General features: G+C 44.0%; 1 long non-coding RNA gene across 1 annotated transcript in view; it reads right to left on the bottom strand.

The window, feature by feature from the left end:
- Window positions 1-17,348: 17,348 nt before the first annotated feature.
- The window catches only part of LOC135057708 (uncharacterized), a 58,255-nt gene continuing 56,533 nt past the window's right edge, over window positions 17,349-19,070 (bottom strand). Inside the window, exon 4 of the long non-coding RNA XR_010244315.1 lies at window positions 17,349-17,520. This is a non-coding gene — a long non-coding RNA (uncharacterized LOC135057708). The remainder of the gene's footprint in view (window positions 17,521-19,070) is intronic.

Raw genomic sequence — 19,070 nt, 5'->3', positions numbered from 1 at the left:
TTTTCTGCATTACCTGGAACAGTTGCTTTCCAGTATTGTTCACTCAATTTACCTACTATCCAGCCGCACCCGGAGCTAGTTTATTTATCCTGCATTACAAGATTTTAGTATTGCTCCTCTTAATTCTACATTACTCATTTCAAATATCACTCCTGGTTATCCTTCATTGCCTGGAATATATATATATATATATATATATATGTGTATATATATATATATATATATATATATACACACACACACACACCCTAATGGAGTCCCTATTGGACGAAACGTGTTAAGTGTGGATATACTATGTGGACATTGTGGCATCACCCGCTGGGTCCAAGGCTGGCATGAGATGTTAGCCGAGGCAGATTAAAGTCCTGATGGTCTCAAGGAGCGGCTAAGTGATTGCCTACTTGTGTTTTTAAACTTTGATATATGTGAGCATTGTTCTTAAAGTAAAAAGTGTTGTTTTTATTACACTCACGAATGCTCTATCCAATTTCTTAAATAAGATTAATTTGATTATACTCCGGTGGCACAGAGTGGGATGTAGCTGCACATGGACGTTTATTAATATTCTTGGAACACACACACACACACACACACACACACACACACACACACACACACACACACTGCATGCAGAAAGTATTCACAGTGCTTCACTTTTCCACATTTTGTTATGTTACAGCCTTATTCCAAACTGGAATAGGTTAACCTTTTCCCTCAAAATTCTACACACAATACCCCATAATGATAATGTGAAAAAAGTGTTTTTGAGATTTTTGCAAATTTATTAAAAATAAAAAACTAAGAAATCACATGTACATATGTATTCACTGCATTTGCTCAATACTTTCAAGCTCCATCAGGTTGGATGGGAAGCGTCGGTGCACAGCCATTTTCAGATCTCTCCAGAGATGTTCAATCGGATTCAAGTCTGGGCTCTGGCTAGGCCACTCAAGGACATTCACAGTTGTCCTGAAGCCACTCCTTTGATATCTTGGCTGTGTGCTTAGGGCCGTTGTCCTGCTGAAAGATGAACCCAGTCTGAGGTCAAGAGCGCTCTGGAGCAGGATTTAATCCAGGATGTCTCTGTACATTGCTGCATTAATCTTTCTCTCTATACTGACTAGTCTCCCAGTTTCTGCAGCTGAAAAACATCCCCACAGCATGATGCTGCCACCACCATGCTTCACTGTAGGGATGGTATTGGACTGGTGATGAGCGGTTCCTGGTTTCCTCCAAACATGACGCCTGGCATTCACGCCAAATTCTTCAATCTTTGTCTCATCAGACCAAAGAATTTGTTTTTCATTGTCTGAATGTCCTTCAGGTGCATTTTGGCAAACTCCAGGTGGGCTGCCATGTGCTTTTTACTAAGGAGTGGCTTCCGTCTGGCTACTCTACCATACAGGCCTGATTGGTGGATTGCTGCAAAGATGGTTGTCTTTCTGGAAGGTTCTTCTCTCTCCACAGAGGAAGGTGACCATTGCTTTTTTGGTCACCTTCCTGACTAGGGCCTTTCTCCCCCGATTGCCCAGTTTAGACAGCCGGCCAGCTCTAGGAAGAGTCATGGTGGTTCCAAACTTTATGGATGATGGAGGCCACTGTGCTCATTGGGACCTTCAAAGCAGCAGATAATTTTCTGCACCCTTCCCCAGTTGTGTGCCTCAAGATAATCCTGTCTCGGAGGTCTACAGACAATTCCTTTGACTTTGTGCTTGGTTTGTGCTCAGACATGCACTGTCAAGTGTGGGACCTTATATAGACAGGTGTGTGCCTTTCCAATTCATGTCTAATAAACTGAATTTACCACAGGTGGTCTCTAATTAAGCTGTAGGAACATCTCAAAGATGATCAGTGGAAACAGGATGCACATGAGCTCAATTTTGACCTTCATAACAAAGGCTGTGAATACTTATGTACATGTGATTTCTTAGTTTTTTATTTGTAATAAATTTGCAAAAATCTCAAAAAAACTTTTTTTCATGTTGTCATTATGGGGTATTGGGGGTAATTCCAAGTTGATCGCAGCAGTAATTTTTTTAGCAGTTGGGCAAAACCATGTGCACTGCAGGGGGGGCAGATATAACATGTGCAGAGAGAGTTAGATTTGGGTGTGGTGTGTTCAATCTGCAATCTAAATTGCAGTGTAAAAATAAAGCAGCCAGTATTTACCCTGCACAGAAACAAAATAACCCACCCAAATCTAACTCTCTCTGCTCATGTTATATCTGCCTCCCCTGCAGTGCACATGGTTTTGCCCAACTGCTAACAAAATTGCTGCTGCGATCAACTCAGAATTAGGCCCATGGGGGGTCATTCCGAGTTGTTCGCTCGCTAGCAGATTTTAGCAGCATTGCACAGGCTAGGCCGCCGCCCTCTGGGAGTGTATCTTAGCTTAGCAGAATTGCGAATGAAAGATTAGCAGAATTGCGAATAGAAAATTCTTAGCAGTTTCTGAGTAGCTCGAGACTTACTCCTACAGTGCGATCAGCTTAGTCCGTTTCGTTCCTGGTTTGACGCCACAAACATGCCCTGCATTCGGTCAGCCACTCCCCAGTTTCTCCAGACACTCCCGCGTTTTATTCTGGCACGCCTGCGTTTTTCCGCACACTCCCAGAAAACGGTCAGTTTCCGCCCAGAAACATCCACTTCCTGCCAATCACACTCCGATCACTTCAACGATGAAAATTCTTCGTTCGGACGTGAGTAAATCTACTAAGTTTTGTGCTCAAATACTTAGCGCATGCGCACTGCGTACCATGCGCATGTGCATTTTTGCCTTAATCGCTCCATTGTGAAAATCGTCAACGAGCGAACAACTCGGAATGACCCCCATTGTGTGTAGAATTTGGAGGGGAAAAAATGAATTTATTCCAGTGTGGAATAAGGCTGTAACATAACAAATGTGGAAAAAGTGATGCCCTATGAATACTTTCCGGATGCACTATATATATATATATATATATATATATATATATATATTATTTTGCAATAGTTTATATTTCACTATGCTCCTGACTTCACAGCTGTCATTAGAGATATCCAGTTATCATAACAATAGTGCTAAGCAAATACGCTCTAATGTACAAGGATATTAAAATGAAAAATGATACGCAGTTATGAAGGATCTTATATTTTAAGAAAAAAAAATGCTTTAAATAAACAGTTAGCTTTAAAGTTTTGGTGTAATAATAGTTGATATTTATATTGGTAGGTATGTTAGATGTTTAAATTGAAAAGTGATTGTTCTGCTGAAGCTGCAATAGTTTGTCTGCAAATGGTATGCGGTAAATAGATCTACATTGTTTAGTTAGACAGCCACTAGATCGACACCATATGATCGACATGGTCATTAGGTTGACCTATGAAAGGTCAACAGTGCTTATGGTCGACAGGTACAAAAGGTTGACAGGTGCAAATGGTCAACATGCAAATGGTCGACACCGATATAGTCGACATGCGTTTTTTGTGTGGGTTTTTTCACTATTTTCAACTTTTTCATACTTTACCATCCACATGGACTACAACTGGGAATAGTAACCTTGTCCCAAGCAGGGTGAGCAAAGCACGTGTACTAATTAGGGGTCAATGTGCTCAGGCGGCGACAACCACACCAAAAAAACTCCTTTTCTGCAGGCAATACAGCTTTCCTCCCTTTGAAAAATTGCCCCAAAAGCTTTTTCCAGCAGCTCAACAGTTGTTTTATATATAGGTTTGCTATAATATCTCCTTAATCTGGGACACTTGTGACTTACACAGGTATAAAATCAGATAAAATGCATGCCTCAATTAACCACCCATAGAACCTTCCTAATTCATGTATTTGATTAAGAGGATATTATAGCAACCCTATTTATATAGTGCTACTTTCTGCTATGTTTGAAAAGAATTACAAAAATGAACTGTCTTCTCTTGAATATTAGTCAAGTGGAACAAATAACAAATGTCATAGGCAATTTTCTGTCCAGTGCTACCCATGGACATAGTGGGTGACTGGAAAAAGGTGACAGGGGGATAGTAGGTGACAGGGAGATAGTGGGTGACTGGGGAGGCAGGGGTGACATGGAGATAGTGGGTGAAATGTTGAGAGGGTGACAGGGAGATAGTGGGTGACATGGAGAGGGTGACAGAGATAGTGGGTGACTGGGGAGGCAGGGTGACAGGTAGATAGTAGGTGATTGGTAGAGGGTGACACGGAGACATTAGGTAACAGAAAGATAGAGGGTGACAGGAAGACATTGGGTGACAGGGAGATAGTGGGTGATGGAGATAGTGGTTGACAGGGAGACATTAGGTGATGGAGAGGATGACAGGGAGACATTGGGTGACAAGGAGATAGAGGGTGTCAGAGAGGGAGACATTGGGTGACATGGTGAAGGTGACTGAGATACTGTAGCAGGTGACAGGGAGACATTGGGTGACAGGGAGAGGATGACAGAGAGACATTGGGTGATAGAAATAGATGGTGTCAGGTAGAGGGTGACAGGGAGATAGTGGGTGATGGGAAGAGGGTGACAAGGAGATAGATGCTGACAGGAAGTAAGTGGGTGACATGGTAAGGGCGACAGGGAGATAGGTGATGCAGACACTGTGTGACAGGAAGAGGGTGACAGGGAGATAGTGGGTGACATAGTGAGGCTGATAGGGAAATAGTGGGTTATAGGAAGAGAGTGATAGGGATAGAGTGTGACAGATAGTGCATGACAGATTGATAGTGGGTGACTGGGGAGGCAGTTGATGAAAGCTGCGAGGTGGCAAAAATAAATAATCGTAAGTTTCCTTGCTACTGGGGCCGGGTGTGAGATGGGTTGGCTCTCATTGCAGGCAGGACCCAGGCTGTTCCTCCTATCTGCTTGGCCTCAATCATCACATCTGGCTGCACCGCCTCCCATCAGCATCAGCTTGTCAGTCCCCGGCAGTCACTCAGGAGGCAAAGGGGAGGAGTACCCAGGGTCCTTAGTCACAGCCCATAGAGCAGCGTGACAGTATACTAATGAGTCTATTTGACTCAACATAATGCTGCAGGAAGGTAGGAGTCCTTCTCAGCAGTGCCGGGGACAGTGGCCTAGACAGGGGGGACAGCGGTTTGTCAGTGACATGGGACAGATGGACCCAGCACAATGTATCTAAGCCTGCACTGATGCCCTAGTCCTTCTAGCCTGCCCAGATGTCCTAGGAATTGCAGATGCCCTGGGCAATTACCTGTTCTGCTTATGCCTAGAGCTAGCTCTGAAGCTCCCAAATGCAATACTTTCTGGAGCTTGGATGTGGTGGGCAACACCATCTTTAGATGGCATTACCAAGTAGAAGTCTTTGGGCTTCTTTCTGTGTTTCCCCCTGAGAAGGATCTAACTGATATAAAGAGGGATCTCCCAGTACCCCCATGGAGCATGTATTACTAGACGCATGCGCAAAAGGACTCCTGGGTCCTAAACCTGGAAGCCCTTCTATTGCAAAGGACAGCTCTTACCAGTACAGCTGTCCATTGAGATTTTCTTCAAGCATACGGAGTTAATATATACACAGTTATACTTGCGATGAATGGTGGGATGCATTGCATTCACAATATGTTTGCCTTCACTTGCACAGAACTAAAATTGATGATGATGCGCAGCTGCTAGACCTGTTGAATAGACAGAGTTTCCACCATTGTAAAGCTAGAAGAAAACCATTTATGTTGCTAAAAAAGAGCACTATTTACATTAGTGGATTGGGTGGGCCCTCAAGCTTTCTAAAATTGAATGTCAGCCTCCAAGGCATCATTTTATGAAATATTATGGTTTGAACTCAGGGGGTCATTCCGAGTTGTTCGCTAGCTGTTTTCGGTCGCAACGCAGTGTTCAGGCAAAAAAGCGGCACTTCTGCGCATGAGTACGTGGCGCAGTGCGCACGCGCAACGTTCTTTCACAACGGCCGATGCAGTTTCACACAGGCTCTAGCAAAGCTTTTCAGTTGCACTGCTGGCCGCAGAGTGATTGACAGGAAGGGGGCATTTCTGGGTGTCAACTGACCGTTTTTAGGGAGTGTTCGAAAAAAACGCAGGCGTAACAGGAAAAACGCAGGCATGGCTGGCCGAACGCAGGGCGTGTTTGTGACGTCAAAACAGGAACTGAATGGTCTGAAATGATCGCAAGCACTGAGTAGGTCTGGAGCTACTCTGAAACTGCTCAAAATTATTTTGCAGCCGATCTGCGATCCTTTCGTTCGCACTTCTGCTAAGCTAAGATACACTCCCAGAAGGCGGCGGCTTAGCGTTTGCATGGCTGCTAAAAACATCTAGCGAGCGAACAACTCGGAATGACCACCTCAGTCTCTACCCTAGCTAGTGGTGACACAGTAGTGAAACCATGGTTAGTGAAGGAATCCTTAGTGACATCAAAAGGCTAAATAAAACGTATTGACTTCGACACTTGTATGCCAGGGCTGATTTAGTTCTAGTATGTACACAAATAACATGCACTGCTGAACTGACTATTTGTGGCAGGGAAACGAGCCCCATCAGTATTTCAGTACCAGACTTTGTATGTGAAGAACAGAGCTGCCCTCTTGCTCCCTTGTCAGCCTAATCGTACTGCTAGGGGAGCTATTCTTCTCTAAGCTACTTTATACAGTACAGTAGTTCAGTGTTAAATTAGATTTTTTATCAAGGGAAGTTATTAGTTGCTGAGCTTAATAGCAGATAGACTGTATGTTTTCCATATTTCATACTCCGTTACTATTGGATGATGGAGAGTGAAAGCATTTAAGCTTTTTTTCTTTCATTTAATTTCCCTCTGGAAAATGAAATAATCTTTGTCTTCTGTAGATATTCAAAAAACCATTATTTTGTTTTACAGAAAACAGCGAGTTGCTTTATATATTGTGAAAACTGAAATACTGTACAACCTTAACACAAGGAAAGAATCACTGCAGAGCAGGAACACAAATAACGTTTTATTGTATCCACTGGATCACAATTTAAATTGTAGCAAATTGGCTAGATGAGTAATGTGCATAAAAGGGGTGTGGCAGAAGATCTACAGGAATTACACAGACAGTCATTAGGTTGACCACATATGACTGACATGGTCAACAGGGTCTAAAGGTTGACATTGAAATAGTCAACACAGAAAAGGTCAATACAATTTTTTTTTGTCATTTTCAATGTTTCATGATATGTGACCACAATTATAGCAAGCGTAGACCATTGCGGGCTCATTTCGCTCGCCACACTTTGGGCAAAGTGCCTTGCTCCGTTACCACTGCGCTCAGTCCCAGGCTTGCTGACTTGCAGGCTGCTCCCTCTGGGAGGAGCAGCCAGGTCGGCTGATCAGGGGGTGAGGCTATGAAAAAAGGGGGTCAGCCTCTGAAAAAGGGGACAGTCCAGGGGGCGTGGAGATGCAATCCTGTCATCGCAGCCACACACCCCATTATGCAATGCCCACATTACCAGCATTCCAAAGCGGAGGATGGGGCTAAGATGACGCAATTCACCATGAACCACGTCATTGGCCTCCCTAGACCACCTACTTTCATGAGCAGTGTGTGTGTGTGTGTGTGGGGGGGGGGGGCTGTGGGTGCAGGGGCTGTGACTGGCTGCGGGAGGCTTTCCTACCTTTCCGGGGGCCAGGAGCCCCACCCGATTTTCAGGAGCCTCCTGGCTGACCCAGTAGAGGAAGACAAGAATGCTCATCACAAGTTATTCCCAATTATAGTCAGTGTGGATAGTGAATCAAGCAAAAGTTAAAAAAAATGTGTGATCCCCCCAAAAATGCGTGACAACCATATATGTTTGACCTTTTGAACCTCTCAACCTATTACCTGTTGACCTAACCTCAAAATGTTTTTTTTTTATACCTGTTGACCTGATGCAAATCAATAAAGATTTTGTATACACCTAATATTGCACAATTTATATGGGTAATGCTGCCTCATTTGTACCGTTTGGGACAAAACACCAATTTCCCATAAACATATATGCAAGTTGAAGAGTTTGGTATATTCGTTGGCGCTTAGCCCCTATAGATGTGTAGATCCAAAAATACTTCATATATAATTAAATATATTCCAAGGAGAACATTATATTGGATCAAAGAAAATATTACATTTATTCCTTTATGTGAACATGGAAACTAAGTTCATAGACATTAAAATTCATATACATTAAAACATCATTAAAAAGAATTCATAAACTTAGTGCTAGCAATTGTATAAAAACAAACCAGGCGTGATCGCTGTGCTGCTAATTTTGTTGTCCTGCGATCAGATAGTCGCCGCCCAAGGGGAAGTGTAAATTCGCCCCGTGCAAATGTGCGATACCATGTGTACGCCGTGCGAAAATGTCCCTCAGTCTCCAGACAGCTGCAAATCCGTTCGCAACTCACTCACCATCTAATGATTTTTCCAGTGTGTGCAATCTGTGCACAGCCCAGGACTTACTCCTACAATACAAAAAGAATAGGCTGATTGGGTCCGGAGCTGACGTCACACACACTCCCGCACACCTGCATTTTTCCTGACACTCCCAGAAAACGGGCAGTTGCCTCCCCCAAACGGCCTCTTCCTGTCAATCAGCTTGCGAATGGTTATGTGATCGAAATTTTCGCACCAGTTTGTCGCTGTTTGGTGACACGTGTGCGCAATGTGGTGCATACACACAGCAGTGATCAGGTCTGAATCGGGCACAATGTTTTAAAGTGGCACAGTGCAGTGTAAACAGTTCAAGTCTCTCGCCCTTGGGCGATGCTACGGTGGGCTATCTTAATTAAAGCAAGAGCTGGTCCCGGGATGAAGAGCTTGGAAGTACCGCAAAAAGCTTATCAGACCCAGATGATGGAACCCACTGTTTCAGTCCACTCTCCTTGAACACACCAGTCTGTACAACGTGTTTTGGTCTGATTTGACCTTCATCAAGAACGGATAGTGTGCTTGTTAGGTGCAGGGATTAAATACCCCCCTCCTAAATCCTTAATTGCCAATCTCCTTTCAATTTTCTGGTCTTAATCTGGAAATTATGTCTGTGTGGTCCATGCAATCTAATGCATTCTACTGATAAACCTTTCTATTAGTTTTATCCTCGCTCCCCATTTGCTGTTGGGTAGTGAGGATGTATTTCCATATTGTTATGACGATTTCCGCCCATCAATCATTCAAAATGGATTTTTATAATGTTATTATAGGTAAATATACCTCTTTTGATCCAGTTGATCTGATGCAAGTTAACCATAAGGTGTTCACATTTTGTGTTGACCTTTTGGTTGACTTGCATTGATTAGACAGTGTAGATCTATCATTCAGAGACCACATAAAAGCACAATAAACTAAAGCTGGGTACACACTTTTACGATCATACTGGGGATGGGGTTAATGCTCCCGATCAGCAGAGAAGTGTGTCCCCAGATTAACCTGTTGTCAGCCTCTTTACAGCCCCATACACACTGCTAGAAATAGCTCATTGTGTACCGGCTTCTATGGGATTGGGAGGCATACCTCCTAACTGTCCTGATTTTCACTGGACAGACTCCTTTTCTGGGCAGTGTCCTGCTGCCTGCCCAAGGGCCGCATTGTCCTGGGGGGGTAGTTGGGTGCAGTGGCATCACAGGGTGGGTGCGGGGGGTGCGGCCCGCACTCGGGTGTCATCCGACCAGGGGTGACACCAAAGTGCCGGCTCCTGCTCAGTGAAAGTAGCCGGGTGCTGCATTGTAACATTACAAGCAGCAACCCGGCTCCTGTCACCATGTAGAAGTTGGCACTGCAGACACGCCAGTCTCCAGGGGCAGGCCACAGCTCCCGGACCCCCGGAGTGATGTAAATGCGGGTCGGGGTGCCTAATCACGCCCCTCCTGTAAAGCCACGCCCCTCCCTGGGTTGCCCCCACAAAGCCATGCCCCCTGCTGCACTAGGTACAAAAGAGGTCAGTGACACCTCTGGTTGGGAGGCCCCTGTAACTTGCTGATCTGCTGAGCAGCTGTGAAAAGATGCTGTTCATATGCACACAGTGGTCTATTCACGGTAGACAGAGGGGCTGACAAAAAAAACCCAGTATTCCTGTGAAGTCACAACCCCTTTTGCTGAAGCCATGCCCCCTTTAGGTTGCACGTTGCTTTGCCGTGTGCAGGAGTCCTGCAATGATGCTCCACAATGGGGGTCATTCCGAGTTGATCGCTAGCTGCCGTTGTTTGCAGCACAGCGATCAGGCTAAAAATTGACATTTCTGCGCATGCATATGCACCGCAATGCGCACGTGCATCATACGGGTACAAAGACCTTTGTCGTTTTGCACAGGTTCTAGCGAAGCTTTAAGTCGCATGGCACAATGCAAGAAGATTGACAGGAAGGGGGCGTTTCTGGGTGTCAACCCTCCAACGTTAGAATCAACGCACACGAAAAGAGTAAGTCCGGGGCTAGTCTTGTTTTGCAAAAAAAAGTTTTTGCAGGCGCTCTGCTGCACAGGCGTACGCACTTCTGCAAAGCGAAAATACACTCCCCGGTGGGCGGTGACAATGCTTCTGCGCAGCTGCTAAAAACTGCTAGCGAGCGATCAACTCGGAATGACACCCAATGTTGGGAGGTATATATACAGCAGTCAGATGCATTTTCTAAAATGCACTAATAAAATACAGAATGACACAATCCAACTGATTGCTGTAGGTTACAGCGTAATTGAGCACATAAAGTCATGCCATTAAATAAACTTCTGCAATAAAAACTAAATTAAAATGATCCTCCCATTCTTCTGCTGAAGGCACAGGAGCCAATTTTTTACATCTCTAGAAAACAGCAACATTTGTGTCCTTTGTATCTTTAATAGAAAGTTTTCACTTTATGCTGTTAATAAAACAAGACTGGGTATTAAGAGACAAAAGCCAAAACTGTATAGACTTTGCATTTTTGGCAGCTTATAAATTGCTGCAAACTGCAGTTTTTACAGCAATATTGACTTCTAACACGCTGAATGCAATACCCAGTGATTTGAAAAGAGACAGGACAAGGTGTCTGCAATGTGCGGTGGCTTTAAAACTAGTACATTGCATGGCCTGTTCTGTCTTGGCTAAAGGAAAAATCATTCAAACGATTCAAGACTTGCTCTTTGAAGAGCTGCACCACAAATTACATTTTAAGTCTGTCATTGTTTAAAAACAGAGGGGGTTATTCAGGTTTCTTAGCAATGCAAAAAAGTAAGCAATTGGCAAAACCATGTTTCACTGCAGGTGGGGCAGATGCAGAGGCATATCTACCCATTGGCAAGAATGGCACTCGCCAGGGGCGCCAGCCAAGAAGGGGTGCCACCCGATGGTGCCACCAACGTCCAGGGGGTAGATACACTTCATACAGGCAGCCAGCACCTTTTTTCCCCTTTCTCCTGCCAGTTCCTCACCCGCCCCGGCAACAACCACTGCAAGCAGAAGCGGGAGCCACTATAAGGCACTGGAGTCGGGTGCAGCACCGTATTGCAATGAAGAAGATGCTGCATAAACTACAGCTCCCAGCAGCCTTTGATGCCGGACCTCACAGAAGCAAGGGTTGCGGGGAGCTCTAATGTACGCAGCATTTCTTTATTGTAATGTGGTGCATTGTCGGAACCCAGCACCTTACAGCGGCTGGGGCGGGTGAGGAACTGGCATGGGAAGGGGGAACAAAGGCATTGCCTCTACTAATATATATATATATATATATATATATATAATTCCAACAGCGCAAATCAGCGGCACTCAGAGTATAGTTGACTCTTTTTGATTATTATGGATGTCTCTGAGTGCTGCTGATTTGCACTGTTGGAATTCGGTTAGATTGTTTCCAGAGGGCACCGGAGCAACTTAACCTTTAGGGAGGAGTGCCGGTTCTCCATTGAAGTATATGTGTGTGTGTATATATATATCGCTCCATCTTATGCAAATCTATATATGGATGCACATTAAAATATGAACATCATCCCGCTGTTTGGAGATAGTATTGCCTTCTATCGGAGATTTATTGACGATGACTTCCTAATATGGGTGGATACGGAGGAGTCTCTACGGAAGATGTTGGAGTATTTAATTGGTCTTGAATCAACAATTAAATTTACCATGCACTTTAGTACAGAAACAGTAGATTTTCTTGACGTTAGTATTTGCACCACCAATGAAGGCTATGATTTCAGACTATATAGGAAGCCGACTGACCGATACACCATATGATAGTCAACATCCTGGACCACTGAAACAAAATCTACCTGTGTCTCAATTCTTGAGGGTTCTCCGGAATAACTCAAATGAGGAAGTAGCTGCTGTACAGCTGGATGAGATGAAATTGAGATTTGAGGCAAGGGGATATGACAAGCAGACCATCAACAGGTGCCTACATAGGGCAAAGAATATCTATGCAGGGACTTCAAATAAAAAAAGAAAGGAAGATAATCCTTTTGTCATTTCCACCACATTTAGCATGGCTGGACCGGTAATTCGAAAAGCAGTAAATAAATTATGGCCAGTAGTGAGAACTGACCCAATTCTTATGAAGAGATTACCTGATAAACCGCTATTAAGTTTCCGATGTGCTCATAATCTGAAGGACATCCTGATGCAGCCAGATAGACCAATGGTACAGGCGCCAGACAAATGGCTGATGCCTAAAAAGTTGGGGTGTTTTAGGTGTATAAATTGCACCACATGTAGAAGTATGGCCATTGGTCAATTCTTCCATCACCCACACACGGGAGCAAAAATACCTATTCGACACAGATTAAGTTGCACTTCGGACTTTGTTGTATACACTTTGACATGCCCATGTTCTCTGATGTACGTGGGCAAGACCATTCATCCATTTCGTGAGAGAATGGCTAATCACCGGCTCTCCATTAGGAATGCTATAACAAGTGGCAATTTAGATAAAACGGTTGCCAGGCACTTCTGTGAAGCTCGTCATTCCTTGGCATCCCTGAGAAGTATGGGGATTGATAGAGTCGAGTTACCTAAAAGAGGCGGAGACCGGGCTAAACTCCTGTTGAAACGAGAGGCGGCCTGGATTCACAGACTAAATATGATACGACCTCGTGGCCTCAATGGCGGAATACATTACAGTATTTTCCTGGAATAATGTGACTATTTTTTTATTTTTTTCATTTTTTATTTTATTTTTATTTTTTTGTTTGGAAGGTTCCTGTCATCGGTCAACTGTTTTTCTCCTATATATCAGTCTGAAGCCGAAAAATTAATATTATTTTTTATGTATCTTTATTTGCCTTTATTCATTATTATTTTTGATTTAGCTATATATTATATTGAGAAAAGGATTTGGATATAACTACAAGTTATGGATCACAATGTGATGTTTTTAGAATGATACCCGCTATATGTTATCTTCTCCAGTGATCATCTGTCCCCACTGTGGCCTAGTCTGTATGGACACCTATATACTTTGTGTATTATTAATATACTATGGTAGCGCAGACGGATGTTGAAATTTCCAATATTTATTATTAAACCTGATCGCGCTGAGTACAGCGCACTGTCAACAGCCTGTTGCCATGGAGCGCTTGAAGCTCCGATCATGTGACCTACTGTGTGCGCTCCACGGACCGGAACTTTGGTGGAACGCATATGACTCCACCTGTTCCTTCTTATGTTAGTATAGCGAGTGTGTTCCACAGACCGGACGTGTGGCCGACAGTGGAATGCACGCCGCATTTGTGAATGTGGTATTTTGATACACAGCAGCGGCTACTGTTGGGAATGATTGAGACACTGATAAAGGGGATCTAATATGGATCACTGTGACTCTTGAATTTTAATATATGTTTGTTGTAATGTAAGGTCTTATGTCTGTATTTGTCTACTATGTGGGGTGATGGGGAGTTGCTGAGATTAATTGGGGGGAGGGACCAATAGGGGCATATACTGTAGGTATCACTGTTTCACTTCACTGGTATCTTGACAAAGGTCAGAACTATGACCGAAACGTCGATGTGAATTGCATGTTGATGGTCTGATTAAACTATCCCTTTTTACTACTTGAAGACTGGTGAGTGCTCCCTTATTTTGAATACTATATATATATATATATATATATATATATATATACACACACATACATATATACAGGTTGAGTAACCCTTATCCAAAATTCAAAATCCCGCATTTTTGGTTCCCCTACTGAGATGTTGATGACACATACAAATATATATTATATATCTATATAATATATCTATATACACACATAATATATATATATTTTATATATATATATATATATATATATATATGTCAGTAGGGGACCCAAAAATTTGGGATTTTTAATTTTGGATAAGGGATACTCAACCTGTATATACATATATAATTAGTATAGTGTGCATGTGTGTATATATATATATATATATATATATATGTATATTAGTGTAGTGTATATATATATATATATATATATATATACATACATACATACATACATACATACATACATACTGTACATACATACACACATGCAGTGCTCGAAATTCACCAGTATACACTGGTATGGCATACTGGCACTTCGAGCACTGACTGAAGACCCCCGCCGCCACATCATTTCAAATCCGCCACTATTCACGCGCCAATTGGAGCTCTCAGACCTGTAGCCAATCAGCAGCTTATGCTGCAGATTTAAAATAGTGGCGGTCATAGGCGGACCAGAGCCGCACCAAAGGCCAACACTGACCACAGTCCCCTCCACACTGCCACCCACAGCCTCCTCCTCCGCACCCCCGCTGCCCACAGCCTCCTCCTCCGCACCGATGCCCACAGCCTCCTCCTTCGCATCTGCCGCTCCCCACAGCCTCCTCCTCCGCACCGTCACCAACCACAGCCTCCTCATCCTCAGCACAGCCGACGCTGACCACAGCCTACTCCGCACCGCTGCTGCTGATTAGGTAATCTTACCCTACTGCCTTTCTTTCTCCCTACTGTATGTCCTTGCTGTCCCTCTATCTGTCACTCTCCCTGTCCCTATGTCCCACTGTCACTCTCCCTGACCCTCTGTTCCTACCCCTGTCCCTAAGTTCCTCTGTCACTCTCCCTGCTGTCACTCTCCCTGTCTTTATGTCCCTGCTGTCACTCTCCCTGTCCCTGAATTTTGGCTAATTCCGCGTGGCATAATGTGAATTTTGGGTCATACTGTGTGGCATAATGTGAATTTTGGCTCATTCCATGGGAATGTTGGCTCATACTGCGTGGCATAATGTGAATTTTGGCTCATTCCATGAGAATTTTGGCTCATTCAGTGTGGCATAATGTAAATTTTAGCTCATTCAGTTGTGAATTTTGGCTCATTCCATGTGGCATAATGTGTAAGGGGCACCAGTACTAGATAGTATAAGGGGTCCTACTATTGTGGTGTATAATGTGTATAAGGGGTATATGGTGTGGTACAATACACTTAAGGACACGCCCCCTTTTGAGTGGCCACTCACCCCTTTTCGGAGGCGCGCACATAATTACAGCCTTCACCTTTCCATACCCCCACTTTAAAACTACCACAACCACCGTGTGTATTTGTGTGTGTATATATATATATATATACACACACACACACACTTGCATGCACCTCCCCTAATTAAATATGGGGGGGGCACAAGCCCCCTACTTTGACAGGGGTGCTCGGACCCCTGAATACACCCCTGGGCAGATGTAACATGTGCAGTGAGAATAAGATTTGGGTTGGTTATATTGTTTATATATATAAAAATGCGAAAGCCCTCACTCACTCACTGACTGATCAGTAATTCTCTAACTTCCCGATATGTTAGGAAGCTGAAATTTAACATAGGTATTTTGCAGGTGGGAAATAGGAAAACTACGTAATTAGAATTTTAATAAACATCCCCTAAGGCAGGCCTGGCCAACCTGTGGCTCTCCAGCTGTTGTGAAACTACAAGTCCCAGCATGCCCTTTTACACTTTTGCTATTAGGAAATGCTAAAACTATGGCAGAGCATGCTGGGATGTGTAATTTTACAACAGCTGAAGAGCCACAGGTTGGCCAGGCCTGCCCTAAGGGGATGAAAAGGGGATTGACAACCCCCTAATATGTCTTCTAGGATGCAATGTTAACACTCTGTGAAGTTTTCTTCCAAATCTATCCAGTGTCTGGCCCAGAACAGGGTCCCTCTGTCAAAGTGCTGGCCAGTGTACACATACCTGATGTCCGACAGGACCCCAACTCCCTAGCAGGGCCGGATTAAGGACCGCATGGGCCTGGAGCTGAAAATATTCAAGGGCCTATTGAGAAAACAGGGGAGTTCTGTGTGGGTGTGGCAAGAGCCATATGGGCATATACACCTTCTACACCAGAGATTTTCAACCTTTTACAACTTGCGGCACACTGAACAAGATTTAAAATTTGCCAAGGCACACTCATATATAATAGTGATGCATGGTGCAGTTGCATGTCCTAGGATGTCATGTCACAGCTTCTCCATAGGTAACACCTGAGCCACATATGAGAAAGCCAGAAGAGCCCAACACTGCCCAGGCCCAAAATAAGATCTGACTCTGCAACCACTAAACCCACCAGTATTGATTGTTCCAGCTCCTCAGTAGCGGCAAAATGCTGATGGGCCTGGCTCTGCTTCTATGGCGGCACACCTGGAGACTGCTCAGGGCACACTAGTGTGCCACGGCACAGTGGTTGAAAAACACTGCTCTACACTATCAGCTCTAATGTCACCCTAAATATGTAAAAATATAAAAAATTGCATAATTTGAGAAAAATAGAAATGCAAGCCTAATAGTTATGCTTTGTGGCAGACCATGTGTATAGGTGGTGGCTAGTGATCATCATGCTGCCTTGATGATGGGCCTATTTTTATGTGTAGGCCTGGAGCTGTAGCTCCATCCGCCCCATTGTTAATATGGCCCTGCCCCCTAGTATGTCTTCTGGAATCCAGTGTTACCACTCTGTGACGTTTTCTTCCAAATCCATTCAGCGGAATAGCCAGGTACCCTGGGTGTAAGTTTTGTCTGGCACATTCCACCGTCAGGTCAGACCGGGGCCCCAACCCTCCTAAAACCTGTCCAGGATCCAACTGGACCACCTTGCACTGACTTCATCCTAATTGGTGCAGGGATGTCCGAATGCATAACCGGACAGACATACAAACAAACAAACAAAACAAAGCAATTAATTTTATATATAAGATATATATATATGGCCCTGGCCCCGAAAGGGGTGGATTTTTTTAGTTTACACCGTCCAGTATTTTAAGTTGGATAATGAAGGGTATGTGTACCGAGTTTGGTCCAGATCCATAAAGCCATGTAGGAGCCTATGAAGAACAAACAAACATACATACTGTTCATACATATTTTCACTTTTATATATTTAGATACAGTATACTGTACTGTACTATATATACAATAATAAAAAAACAGTGCACTAGAGTTCCCATAGGCAACCTGCTATGTGCCTGCAGGGTAGGGGTCTCGCCAGTAGTCAGTTATTATCCAGTGAGTAAAATTCCACAAAATGTCCTGAGGTATTAAGGACTGCAGCTCCCCTATTAATTGCCTGGAATCCATGGGATCATCGAAATCTGTAAAAACAAAACAAAAAACAAGATAGGGGGTGCATGAAACATTTTTATTCACAGGCAGAAGTTAAAAAGCGACACCATGTCCTGTTAGGCAAAGCTCGTTCCATTTTAACAAACACTGTGGGCTTGATACCCTAAGACAGTGGTTTCCAAACTTTTTAGAATCACGGCGTCCTAGAATATCAGAATTTTTTTCATGGCACCCCTAGACCAAAAATTTCTTATTGAGAAATTTAGAAAGAATTATTACATTAAGTAGATTGCGATTATATGTCATCCTTAGGGTCAGTTGTGTGGTGAGGGACAAGATTTGCTTCTGTCTGGCCACATATTTTATGACTGGCTGCCACCAGCACTGGTTTTGCCTATTATATTGACCATGAACAATTTGAATTGGTCCTGGACCACCAACCCAGGGCACCCCTGCAAGTGTCCCGAGGCACCCCAGGGAGCCACGGCACACAGTTTGGGAACCTCTGCCCTAAGACATTAAACTGCACCACCACAGTGTCTCTCCAAAGACCAGCATGCGCCGGTAACTTCACACGACACCACCTATCAACCACAGCCGACCGCAGCACGCTAGGGCCTGCAACTATAAGCGTAGGAAGAGGAACAGTGCAGCATCACCAGCATCAACTAGGACATGCCCAACGTGTTTCATCATCGACGTGATCATAATGAAACTTTCCATATTGAAAGCCATTTTAGCTTGAAATAACAATCATAATGTCACCAAATTCACTAGGGAGACTAATTAGGACATGGAAAGCAGGATTTGGTGAAAAACTAAATATGCAAAAAGTCGCTGCTAGGGGGCTTCCCTTCTCCCAGTTGGGCAGATGTACTAAGCCTTGGAGTAGAGAGAAATAAGGTACCAACTAGTGATGAGCGGGTTCGGTTCCTCGGAAACCGAACCCCCCCGAACTTCACACTTTTTACACGGGTCCGAGGCATACTCGGATTCTCCCGTATGGCTCGGTTAACCCGAGCGCGCCCGAACATCATCATCCCGCTGTCGGATTCTCGCGAGATTCGGATTCTATATAAGCAGCCGCGCGTCGCCGCCATTTTCACTCATGCATTGGAAATGTTAGGGAGAGGACATGGCTGGCGTCCTCTCCGTTTATTGTTGATGCAAATATTTGTGCTTGCTTTACTTATTGCTTAATTGTGGGGACTGGGGAGCAGCTGTATATTAATATAGGAGGAGTACAGTGCAGAGTTTTGCTAATCAGTGACCACCAGTTTTATCCGTTCTCTGCCTGAAAAAAACGCTCCTTATCTGTGCTCAGTGTGCTGCATATATCTGTGCTCGCACTGCTTAATTGTGGGGACTGGGGAGCAGCTGTATTATATAGCAGGAGTACAGTGCAGAGTTTTGCTGACAGTGACCACCAGTATACGTTGTCTGCCTGAAAAACACTCCATATCTGTGCTCAGTGTGCTGCTTTATTGTGGGGACTGGGGACCACCAGTATAATATTATATAGGAGGAGTACAGTGCAGAGTTTTGCTGACCAGTGACCACCAGTATACGTTGTTTGCCT

This window comes from Pseudophryne corroboree, chromosome 3 (assembly GCF_028390025.1).
Source record: "Pseudophryne corroboree isolate aPseCor3 chromosome 3, aPseCor3.hap2, whole genome shotgun sequence".
NCBI lineage: Eukaryota > Metazoa > Chordata > Amphibia > Anura > Myobatrachidae > Pseudophryne > Pseudophryne corroboree.
The sequence above is the reverse complement of the archived record's forward strand: the minus strand, read 5'-3'. Positions and strand labels throughout refer to the sequence as shown.